We start from the raw sequence: 13,247 nt of genomic DNA on the forward strand, positions 1-13,247 counted from the left end.
TACTTAATTCTGAGCCTTGTGCCATGCAGTCTCTGAATGATACCTGTACAAGTTGGACATGAGGAAGTCTAATTTGATTTATTAATGCATGTCATTAAATTACAAATAATGGGTGGATTGACCACAGTCTTGACGGAACAGCATCAGAATTGTGGTTGCAGTGTAAAATATGGCAGAGGAGTTAAAAGGATTTAGCAGACCTGCGATTAACATGATATGGTAAATGGTTAGCTGCAAAGATCAAAGTGAAAGGAGTATGTGACCGTGTGCCCAAGTTGCGTTATCGAGTGAGGACAGGGAAACATGCCCGTATTCTACGGAACATATACTGTTCTGGAAAGCATCAAAAGCACCATTTATTACTCACAAGAAATCTGAAAAATGGAAATTGTCACTCAAAAGAACACTCCTGAGTGATCAGACCTGAATGCAATATTGAAGGTATTGTCTGATGAGAGCAGTTTCAGTATAACGGCCTAGACTGAAAAACAGTGCTGGCTTGATACAACTTGACATTCTGTGAGCTTTGTTAATTGCTACTTTTTATTGACTAGACAATCGCCTGTCACTTTTCAGATTTCTTTCAGTCTCTCCGCCCCAGCAGATCCCCATTCATTGAATAATTCATTTACGTGTTAGCCTTGGCTCAGGATAGCATTCTTACCACTATTCAGAAGGTCATGGGTTCAAGCCCTACTGCTCATAATCTACTTGAGTGCAGTACTGAGGGAGTACTGTATTGTCTGAGGTGCTATCTTTTGGATGAAACGTTAAATCAAGGTCCCGTGTGCCTGTTCGGGGATTTAAAAAAATCTATGGCACTAGTTGAGGAAATAGTTAGTGATCAAAGATTTAAAAAAAAATTTGGTTGTGGGTGAGCATTTGAGATTAGTGACAGTATTATGATTAGATGTAAGGTTCAAATAAATGGTTTAAAAAAGAGTGGCATCAGATTGGATTAAGGCTGATATTAGAAAGATGATTTGTGAGCTAACTTGAGAGAAAGAAATTGGCGCACAGGACTGTAGACCAGTGGTTCTCAAACTTTTTCATCTGCGGACCACTTAGGCGGGGCAAAAGATCTCGCAGTCCGCCGACCAATCCTACCCTACCCGCTTTCACTTGCCACCTGAAAAAAACCCATAATTAATGGGAATTTATGGAAACTACAAATATTTTGTTGCTTTTTCGCTGCTAAATGTAATTAATTCTTGTGCATTCATCTTTTACATATAATATCATAGGTAAATTATTAATTCATGCCAGAAACAAAAGTATTAACATTTTCATATTATCAACATTAATACTGCAAGAGAATACATTTATTTGAAACATTCTAATATGTGTTATAACATCACCATGTTAATGTTCTTCTGAGAAACTAATACTTATCTTACATTGGTGTTACCCAAACAAAGTCAACAGTAACAAAATTCTTGCTTATTGCTACATTGTTGCTTGCCCTTATGACGATTTGTGCTGTGCACATAGGAGCCAGTCTGGTTAAGTGACGTCACGTGAGTGGTGGGGATGAGGGTTCTGGCCTGTTCTCTTGTATGGCTGCGGCTGTGGCGTTGCTCATAAGTGATTTGCATTTTGGACCAGCCTGTGGACCACCTGAAATGGATCCTCCCACTGGCAGTTCAGGTAGACATCGGACCCAGAGCCTCCATTCAATGTGGAAGGCGCTGCTTCAAAAATCGTCTGCGACCGTGGCAGTGCTTGTTACTGTGGACCGGGGGGGGGTGGGGTGAGGGGGATTTCCCCGCCTGTCCTGGCCCTTTTATTTACCCCTTTTGTGACTAGCGACTGGGAATGGAGGTGCCCTCGTGCCTTGTGACATATTTCAGGTGTGCCCCCTTCTGACGGTGGGGCTGCCAATCTGTGACTGCTGGACTGCCTTCTATTGGCCCTCCAGACTTGGGAACCCTCCCATGGTCCTTAATTGGACTTAGCTCCCAGAGGCGGCCACGTAATTGGTCACCTCCTTTAAAATTGCCCTCTAGGTCCTGCCGCCGGCATGTGTGGGTTCCCAACTTGCATTTCATCCAGATGGTGGGATCAGGACCCAGGCACAAAAATCCTGCCCAATGTTTCTGGTCAATGACCTTTCAACATTTGCTCTTTCAGAAATGGTGTTGGCTGTCTCTTACTAGGTTATTTTCATATCGACACTCCTTCAAGTTGGGCCTTAGGGTATGACCAGTGTTACGCCCATGTGCTTTGTTGAATGATAATTTTCTTTGATCCACTGACTGGAGATCTGAATTTATACTTTTTTTTTAAAAGACATTTTTAAAAAGTCAAGCCTCCAGAAAAGTCATCCTTTCAGCTTAAGATGATCACCTAATTTGCAACACTGTATCCTACACTGCAATGCTTGTGAGGAGAGAGATGAAATGTCTGCTAATTTCCCAGCAAGAACCAAGACCCAGGAAGTTTAAAGGAACTACCTTTTCTCTCAGCAAGCAGAGAAATACTGCCAGCTGCTATGTTTTAATCACTGAGTGACTGTCATGTGACAAGCCCCTCCCCAACTGTGATTTTAAGCTGGTGTTTTCTCTGCAGCAGAGGAAAAGCTTTTGGACTCTGACATGAGCGGACCCCAGGTGGGGGTCCCCCTCTCTCTCTCTCACTCTCCCCATTCCAGCTTGAAAGCTTTCAAATCTTGCCTGTTGTTTGATCACCTCTGCATACTCTGGCTACAATCTGAAACCCCATTGCAGGAAATCATCAGCATCGCTATCTCCAAGAGACTCACCAAACTAGGCATCTACTTCTTTGAACTAAAAGCCTCAGGACCACTGAATTCAGCTAGAAGCCAGCTGAATCACCAAACACTGCAGACGGTATACCCCTTTTTTCTATGTACTCTAACTCAACCAATCTACCTTTCCCTCCTTTGTAACGGATTTGTGTGTGTGCAAATCTCTAATGTATGTATGTGAGTGAAAGTTGGCACGTAGTTTATTATTTTAAGTAGATTGGTTTAGGTACAATGAAGTTAATTTCTTTCTTTGTTAAACTCAAGAAAACCTGTCCGATTGGTTCTCGTTATGATCATAGCAAGTAAGTAATCAAACACCTACTGAATTGGCCAGTACAATCACGTTAAGAAAGGATCAAACCTGTTGTGGTCAAACAAGGAGAGGGAAAAGAGGGCAGCCCTTCGACGACTCCTCACTTGACCCTAACACAGTGTAGTCCAGAGCAGAAGTGTCCTCCTGATGTTGAGAGAACTCCAAGAATTTGAAGCCACGTTTGAGAGAAGATCCAGATCTTTCCACAGCTCACAGATCAAAAAGGCCAGCAGATTATAGACTGAAGCAGAGTCTCATGGCTTATTCCAGTGTAGTCCAGTGCAGAAGTATGATCTTGATGTCCAATGAAGTCCAGGAATTTGCAGCCAGGTTTGAGAGAAAATCCACATTCAGGTCTTTTCCAGATCTTTACCAGAGCTCACAAGGTCAGTTTGGGGGGTGGGGGTGGTTGAACTAACACCAGAAGCTGTTTAAACTAACAGTTAACTTGAAGTTTGGGCTAAAATGCACCCACTGTTAGAATCCGAGGAACATTAACAGCAGAAGAAAGGATTTTGTGGGGTGGGGGGGAGGTGGGGAAGGGCAGATGGCCATGGATGGGCGTACACAGTGAGAAGCTCCCTAAGGAGCTGACTGTCCAGGAACTATCTCCTGCTGAACTTTTGACAGGCCACTTGTTATACTATTTTTCAGCTTCAGTCTGTTCCTGGCCAGAAAATCTTTTCCCCTGTGCTGAAGAACGAACCTCTGCTGCCTCTGGATTTTTGGTGTCCTCCAACTCCAAATGGAAGCAGCCAGGGCTCGGGGGGCTGGAAGCAGCCAGGGCTCGGGATGGAGGAGGCAACCTGGAGGTGGGAATCAGTGACCTGGAGCTGCTCTCTTGGTACACCTGGAGGACAAGATCACACCTACGTCTGTGGTGATCTGCGTTTGCCGGTTGGTGCCTTTCAACCTTTCAACATTAACAACAACATTGAGAGCTAACAGCTAAGGGAATAAACTGGACAAAATCTGGAGTGGAATCCCATTAGGTGGTTGGTGTTCCTTCAAGTTAGCACTTCCGGGAACTCCGAGTAGGCCCCAGACATATTGACTTTCGTCTTTCCTCTGGATACCAGCCTGTGAGGTCGAGAGGAGGGTACAGATGTAGGTGAGCCTGCACCTCCTAAAACCATGCCTAGGCTATGCAGCAAACAAAGAAAGGTAACCTTTTGGTTTGGAAGCTGATATGTGTCCTGGAATGAACAACGACCCACACTCTAGCAAGTGTACGCAAGACAGCTCTGATTGAGCCGTGAGCTGCACAAGCTTGGTGTTGACATTGCTGCTCTACAAGAAACCAGACGAGCTGACATGGGCTGTATTTGGGAGGCTAATTACACCTTCTATTAGCATGGAAAGAGTGTTGAAGATTGCTGAGAGTATGGTGTAGGCTTCGCAGTTGAGAAATCAGCTCACACAATTAATTGAGCCACCAGTAGCAATCTCAGAGCGCCTCATCTCCCTACAGCTATCATATGATGGAGGTGCAGTCAGCAGCATATGCGCCTATGCATCAACTTTGAATGCCAGCATCTCAGATAAAGAGTATTTCTGTGACTCCCTAGGTAATGTTCTGTGGAACACTCCAACTGGCAAGAGGCTATTTAGCCTGGGTGACTTCAACTCGTGTTGGGGCAGTGAGTCACGGCCGATGTGCCTCGGTCATCATGGGGTGGGCAAGACCAATGATAACGGATAACGCCTTCTTGAGCTTCGTGCCTTGAATGAATTCTGCATCACCAACACCATTTTCCAGGGCAGGCATTGCCACAAGGTATCATGGCGTCATTCGAAGTCTGGACATTGGTACCAACTAGACTTCGTCATCATAAGGAGTCGTGATCTGCCCAGTGTTCTCCACACCGTACCTACCATAGCACAGACTGCGACACCGATCACTCTCTTGTCAGCAGCAGAGTGTGAGGAGGGGGTCTCAGGCTCCCCTCTCACCCTTCCTCATTTGACTGCAACAGGCTTTATTCCTTTTTTAAACAGTGGTTGTGCTTACCGCCTCAGTGAATGTTTTATTGTTTCCTTTTAATGTGATCGCGAAAGAACCAATCGGACAGGTTTTCTTGAGTTTAAACAAGAAAGAGGTTTGTTTGTTATACTTAACACTCTAACCCCGATTTAAAAATAATTAAAAATACGCTACACATTCATGCACACATTTACACGAGAATCACACGCACACAAATAGATTACAGAGGGAAAAATAGATTTAGTGGTTGGATTAAAGTCCGAATAAATGGAACCTAAGTACACAGTCTGTGAAGTGGATGATTCGATAGCCTTCCAGCTGAAGCTGTATTCTTGAAGTCCTCGGCTGATCAAAGTGCGCTTTGTGGTTGGCCTGCTTGGCTCAAGGCTTTCTCGGAAGCAGAACTGTAGTTGGCTCTCTTCCCTGGTCTCTGGCTGTAGCACTTTGTAGGCTTGGAGGGTCCACAGTTGCAGATGGTTTTCAAAGTTGACTTTTTCTGGAGAGAGGAACGGAAGCACACAGCTTTCTCTGCTGCTGCACACTCAGATACCGCTTGTCTTCAGTGAGTGTAACAAAACTCCTGTTTTTTCAGAGATGGACAGACGGTCACATGGTTCTCTCAATCCCCTTTTGTTTTTAATGAGATCCAAAGCCTAAAACCCAAAACCTCTCTTCGGTGGGGTTGTCAGTGTTTATCCCCTGGAGGGACGTCTCCACTTATGAATGCCTCAAGATAGCTTTGACTGTCCCACTAACGAAGATGATCTGCATAATCTACTCAGTTAGCCAAAGTATTGTTCTGTCTGGGCTTCTTGTTAGACTTTGTCTCCAGTTCAATCTCCTGGTATTTCAGATGAAAATTGCAGAGGTCATCTTGGCTGCTAGTTTTTTTAAAAGTTAATTGTAGGATTTTTTCCCATTAAAAGTCTAATGTAAGTTTCCAGCTGACGAAATGAATATTTCTCATTTGGCATATGGGGTTTTCTTGACAAGTTCCACAGCTCCAAACACGACGGCCCTCTACGCATCAACGTCCCTGCATAAGCAATGATACCAAATGTCAGCATTTGCACTGTTGCTAGAATGATTGCTCCCCACTAAAGGTTCACCGGGAAGTGCCGATGCTGGTATTTACGAAGCTTGGAAGTCACTAAGCTCGATCACCTTTTGAAGCAGCAGAAGCATTATTTGGTGAAGGTGGAACCTGCAACAAGGACTGGTTTGAGACCTGCTCAGCTGAGATGATATCTGTCATGGATGCAAAAAACAAAGCCCACATGATGCACTGCATAAACCCAACAGCAAAGACACTGCACAACCTGAAAGCCAAGACAGCTGTGCATAAGACAGGGATATGCTGCGCCAACAAACACTGGATCAACTTATGTCAAGCAATCCAAATTGCCTGTGACATTGTAATCTACGATCTATGTATGATGGGATCAAGAGGGCGCTTGGCCCTGCCATCACCAAATTTGCTCCCCTGAAGTCGGCAGATGGTGAAGTACTCACCGACAAAAGTAAATAGGTGTCCCGCTGGGCTGAACGCTACTGTGAGCTGTACTCCTGCGAGTCGGGCATTTCCCAGTTCATGCTTAACACTCTTCCGCAGCTTCCTGTCATGGATGAGTTATATGAAGAACTCTCATTACTTGAGCTCGCAAAGGCCATGGACTGCCTAGTGACCAGAAGGGCACCCGGGAAGGGCAGAATCCCAGCCGAACTGCTCAAGAACAGAACGTCCCATCTAATGCCACACCTTTATGACCACCTCATTCTCTGCTGGAAGGTAGGCTCCGTTTCACAGGAGATATGTGATGCCAAAATCATGACATTATACAAAAACAAAGGCGACAGAGGAGACTGTAACAACTACAGGGACATCTCACTCCTTAGCGTCATGGGGAATGCCTTTGGTAGGGTCATACTTAAAAAACTCCATTTATTTGCAGAGCAAGTGTACCCAGAAACACAGTGTCATTTCTGTGCTGGCAATCTACATGTGGACATAATTTTCTCCATATACCAGCTAGAAGAGAAGTGTAGGGAACAGTGTGTATCCTTTTACCTTAGTTTTCTAGATCTTAGTAAGGTATTTGACACAGTCAGCAGAGCAGGGCTGTACAAGATTTTGGGGAAAATTGGCTATCCGCTGTAGCTCCTCAGCCTCACCTACTCCTTCCATGATGACATGCATTGCACTGTACAGTTTGATGACTCCATTTCCGACAGTTTTGGAGTGAAGAGTGGAGTGAAACAGGGTTGTTTCGTAGCCCCCACTCTGTTTGGCATCATCTTCTCCACGCTCCTGACCTTTGCCTTCCTTGCAGATTTGGAAGGAGTCTACTTGCACACCAGGTCAGACGCCAAGCTCTACAATCTATCAAGACCGAAAGAAAAGACAAAAACACATCGCGTCCTGTTCAGGGTACGCCTCTACTCTGATGATGCTGCGCTGGTCGGTCATTGGGAAACTCAGCTACAAAGACTCATGGATTGTCTCTCCCATGCCTGTAATTTGTTCTGCCCAACCACAAGCGTCAAGAAAACTGTGGTCATGGGATAAGGTGTTGCATATCCACCCCTGCTCAGACTAAATAATACCCCACTGGAAGTGGTTAACAAATTCTGCTACCTCAGGTCCACGGGTCTGTCCCTTGTTGCAGAGCTTGATACATGGATAGGGAAAGCAGCTACCACCTTTGGCCGACTCACGAAGCGCACCTGGGATAACACCAAGCTGACCCTCAGGACCAAGCTGATGGTTTATAAGGCCTGTGTTCTCAGCACCTTGCTGTATGGTTGTGAAACATGGCGACTTAGTTACCGGGAAAAGAAGCTCAATAATTTCCATTGTTGCTGTCTACGGCGCATTATGGGTATCTCCTGCCAGGACAAAATCACAAATCCAGCAGTCCTTGCTAAGGCAGAGCTCTCGAGTGTGTTGGCATTCATCTTCCATCCTGCGGCTTCGGTGGATTGGGCACACCGCAGGATGGAAGATGGTCGCATACCCAAGGACCTTCTGTACGGTGAGGTAGCCGGAGCCAGACCGCCAGTGGGGCGTCCAAAGCTCAGTTTCAAAGATGCTTGCAAGTATGACATGAAGGCCCGAACCATCAACTATTGCACCTGGAATTCACTAGCTGACGAAAGAGGGAAATGGCAATACCACCTGTGGGCTGGTGTGTACCACCACCATGACCAAATGCTACAGCAGCTTGGCAACAGGTGCCAATGTCGAAAACAACAACCGAAAATGTTACTTGGCATCTTCATGTGCGACACTCTGGCAGAACCTGTCTCTTGAAGATTGGCCTGCCCGGCCATCAGCAAGGTGCAACATATGAAAATACCCCATCTAAGTGTACTGTTTGCTGCGTGTCCATCATCTCTTGTAGATAGAAGGATGCCAACAAACTCAACTTTGTTCCGAGTTACTCATTCTGTTATCAGTTAGCAGTATCAAAATAATAGGTTTGTAATTATTTTGGTTTCGTTCATAATCTTTCTTGGAAATGTGTATCATGTTGGCTTGTTTCCAATCAGTGGGACCTTCCCTGTTGCTGAATGGCCTCCTTCTGCACTGTAACGATTCTGAGATTCTGTGAAGTAATTCACTATTTTGAATACTTTTGCACTGAGAACATTAATAAATCCACAAAAAATTAAACAAGTTCAAGCTGATTTCTCTTTCCAGTTGAATAACCTGTTTTGCAATTAAATAATTCAACTGTGCAGTTTCAGTTTAAGATGGTGTCAGTCAGAACTGTAAATATTACCAGCAGCTATATCTGTGAGGAACTACTGCCTGCTTTGACAATAGGGTTTATGGGACCATAATTCAGAAGTCACTTGTAATTTACAGTACTGTACACGGCATTGATTATGTTTAGAGATACAGCACTGAAACAGGCCCTTCGGCCCACCGAGTCTGTGCCGACCATCAACCACCCATTTATCCTAATCCTACACTAATTCCATATTCCTACCACATCCCCACCTGTCCCTATATTTCCCTGCCACCTACCTATACTAGGGGCAATTGCTAATGGCCAATTTACCTATCAACCTGCAAGTCTTTGGCATGTGGGAGGAAACCGGAGCACCCGGAGGAAACCCACGCAGACACAGGGAGAACTTGCAAACTCCGCACAGGCAGTACCCAGAATTGAACCCGGGTCGCTGGAGCTGTGAGGCTGCGGTGCTAACCACTGTGCCACTGTGCCGCAATTAGTAAATTGCCTAAGCAACTGAATTGGGTATATTGTAAGGTAAAGAGGACCATACATAATTACATTGTCTTTCAAGAGCAAGTTCAGCAGACCAACATGCTTAGTTTTTAGCTATCCTTTCCTACATACTTTATAGAACATCATCCTAAAGAAAATGAAAATTTTCAGAAGAAATGATTACTAATATTTTCATCATTTTTCTTAAATTATTGTCCTGTGTATTTTAAATGATGAACTCTTAAGTATGAAACCTTGCCAGATGTTAATTATTCAAACGGAATCATTTGTAATGAAAATGCATATTAGTTACAGATTCTAGTACCTGACTTCAAGTATGTGATAACAGGTTAGTTGGTGAGAGTTGATTGACAATTTGCAGTTAGTGTCTCAAGACAACTGTTGTCAAATTCTCTAAAGTTTGCAGTCTGGGTGCTGTGCTTGCTTCTGCGTCATACTGAAGGGATGTTGAGATGTCAAATGGCTCATGGGTGGAGAAGATGATTTTGAAACGGTCTTAGTTCTCTAGCACAAGTGGATTACCCCATAATGTTTAAATGCAACCTTACAAATGAAAAAGATCAATGCAAACTTGTATTTTTTAGACGTGTAATGATGCAAATGCTATAATCTGCTGCTGTCAGTAATAACAGGTTGATATGGATTTTAATTGATACAAACCAGCAGGTGATCATACATATGAACATCTGGACTTGGACTTTAGTTAGATTGAAAGATAAGCATTGATGCAATTAGTCACAGCAATGCCATTATCTATCTTATTGAACTGAAAAGGTTTGTATTTTAATTTTTTTTTAATGCAGAAATATTCATTTTAAACAATTTATTCTTAAATCAAAAGCATCTTTATACCTTGTTTTTAAAATAGTTGGTGTTACATTTACTCAAAATTACCTGCAGTTGCCCGTTAGCCACTGTATGAAAAATGGCAACAGTTTTGCCACGACCACCTCTGCAGTGCCGATGTTAAACTTTATAGAACATCCAAATTTAAGAAAAGACGTGGATGCATATTGAAAGTTTGTGTTTTGTTATTCTGTATTTATTATATACATTCAATAGTTTATAAGTAAAAGCAGGATTTTAAAAAATAGGTCTGTGGCTATCAGCTAAATTAATGTTTGCAGACAATAGAGACTGTCATTCCATTGATAAATAAGCATTGTCATGCTATGCACATACTTGACCAAGCCAAAAGGAAATGTGTTAAAGAATCATATATATTGGTAGTTTCTGTAAGTGATACTTGTTTTATATTTCATTATATTTTATATTATATGTATTTTTACAGTGCTTCAAACCATCTATTTGATATTGAATCTGTTAACAGCGGCTAAGAGCTGTCTGTAGTATTTCACCAATATTATTTAGTTTGTTGCCGTATTAGACTATCAATGAAATTATTCCTCTGTTATGTTAAGGGCAAAATATAAATGTTCTTGACCAGAAAAAAACTAACGGACATTGAAAAAAATGTAAACTATTTTCAATTAAAACAACTCTTGATATATTTATATTGACACTGTTAGAACATTCCCATTCGACAGACTTTTAAACATCTTCCATAAAAGTGTCAGTTTAAGGTGTATTTGGTTCACATGTATTTAACTCAATAGGTGAGCATAATGTTACGACTGAGGTTGGAGGAATGCACTGTCTTTCTCTGGTTCCACTACTCGATAGTCACAACATATATTTAAATGCTTGACCCAATTACTGATAAGGCCATTTATATACTTTATATAAGTTTCAGAATAAAAATCCATCAACAAAATTGTTGATTTATTATAAAACAAGACTTATTCAATAAAAATGCAAAGCTTATTCACACAGTTTGAAACATGAATGAAAGTATAAATATCTACCCTTCTAAAATAACCTAACATTAACACACACACGCAGCAGTTAAAGAAAAAAATAAAGAAAAATGAAGAAAATGGCTCTGCAGAGATCAACTTAAAAAAAAAAAATTCTTTGGTCAAGTTATTGTCAGTTCTTGAAGAAAAAGGATAAGATATGGAATGGTCCTGATGGCTTTTGGTCTGGCGTCCGGGTACATGTAGATGGCTGTCACTGGGTTCTTTCTGGAGCAGGGCTGTTCAAGAGACGTTGAGGAGTAGTCTTGCAGGCTTTTCGGGAGAATTACTGCATGAGTGGTTTCAGCTTTCGCACTGGATTCTCAGAAGATTTTCCAAAGCAAGTGGAAAAGGATGAGTTGGGTGACTTCTCTCTTAGAATGCTCAGTTGGTGTATATCCTGCTAACAGTCCACACCCAAATCCAAAAGCCGAAAACTCTTGACAACCATAAACCTAGACATGTGACTTCTCTGTAAATAACTCCAAAAGCCAGCAAGGCTCCTTACGTTTATTTAGCCCTTCATTGTCTTTTTCAGTAAGTGTGTTTTAAATAAAATCCAAAGTCTCCTTCCAGTAACTTTTATAAAACAATACAAATCCAGGCATCTCCTTAGTCTTTCAAATGAACCAATTTTCACAATCTTTTAAATATGAGTCCTCAAAAAAATTTACAATGGAATCACCTTCATGACAATAGCCAGCCTTTTCAGTACCTCCCTCTCAGTTTTTACCCTATCCATTGCCTCTACTCTCTCCGCTTCTACCAATATTTTGTCAGATTCCTCTTTGTTAGTAATAACTGATGTGAAGCACTCATTAAGTATTTTAGCCTTGTCCTGTGCCTCTAAGCATATATTACCCTCTTTGTCCCCAGTCCACCTCTTATTACCTGTTTACTATTTACATGCTGGTAGAATATTTTTGATTTTCCTTTTATGTTGACTGGCATTCTATTTTCATGTTCCCTCCTTGCCAGTTTTATTTTCCTCTTCACCTCCCCTCTAGACTTATCATATATGGCTTGGATCTCACTTGAAGAATTCATCATATGCCCTCTTTTTTTTTTTGTTTCATCATAATCTCTACCTCCCTTATCATCCACGGAGCCCTGTTTTTGGTTTCCCTACCTTTTGCCCTTGTTGAAATGTACCTAGCCTGTACCTAAAGCATGTCTTCCTTAAAGATAACCCATTGTTCGATACAGCTCTTCCTGTCAGTCTTTGGTTCAATTTTACTCTGGCTAGATCCCTTTGCATTGTGTTGAAATTAGCCCTCTTCCAAACTACATGTTCTACCTTATGTCATTCCTTGCTTTTCTGCATTACTAATCTAAACCTTATAATACGATGATCACTCTTACCCAGGCACTCCCAAGATGGGATTGAGAGAAAAAGAGAAAGAAAAAGTCAAAAACAAAATTAAATCTTTTTATTGTTTCTAATCTCCAACAACGATAATTAAGATTTGAAAGAATGAGAATTCATGCTTGCAAAAGCTAATTTTTTGTGCCAGAGAGGTTGCTTAGCAGTAATTAATATTTATCATGCCATTAAAAATTTACTTAAATAGAATGGACAAGCCCTAACTTTAGTGGGTACCTGTCACACAAATACAGCAACTTCATGCCATTTCAAATATTTCAATGCTGAGTCTTTCGGTGAGGTACTGGTATAGTGAAGCTTCTGAAGAAATAGGACAAGTTGGACAACAACTTCCTGATTTCCATGTTTTTAGGAGGAAACTGTAGAACTGATAAAACTAGATATGCTTGTTTCAGTAATACCGGTAGTAAGAACACTAAATATAATCTCATAACCTTTTACTGGATGAAACAGCTTGTCACTGCTCTTTAATCTGCAGTTCGTTGTCTTTGGGTGACTATGGACACTGCTGTCCATTTTGTGTGCCATTGAGGCTGTAGATGCTGGGCTTATTTCAGTAACCAACTGTGAGTCACACCAGTTGCTCAGTTTGTAAGTGTAAATGGAAATTAGGTCACTCATATCTGTTCTACAATGTAGCATAGCTGTGTAGAATCAGGAAAATTGACTAAATCATCCATGACATGATCT

General features: G+C 42.0%; 1 protein-coding gene across 2 annotated transcripts in view; it reads left to right on the forward strand.

Moving 5' to 3' along the window:
• Positions 1-13,247, forward strand: part of tmem135 (transmembrane protein 135) — a 568,932-nt gene that overhangs the window by 225,541 nt on the left and 330,144 nt on the right. The gene's annotated exons all lie outside the window — the stretch shown is intronic.

Source organism: Heterodontus francisci, chromosome 6, assembly GCF_036365525.1.
Source record: "Heterodontus francisci isolate sHetFra1 chromosome 6, sHetFra1.hap1, whole genome shotgun sequence".
Lineage (NCBI taxonomy): Eukaryota > Metazoa > Chordata > Chondrichthyes > Heterodontiformes > Heterodontidae > Heterodontus > Heterodontus francisci.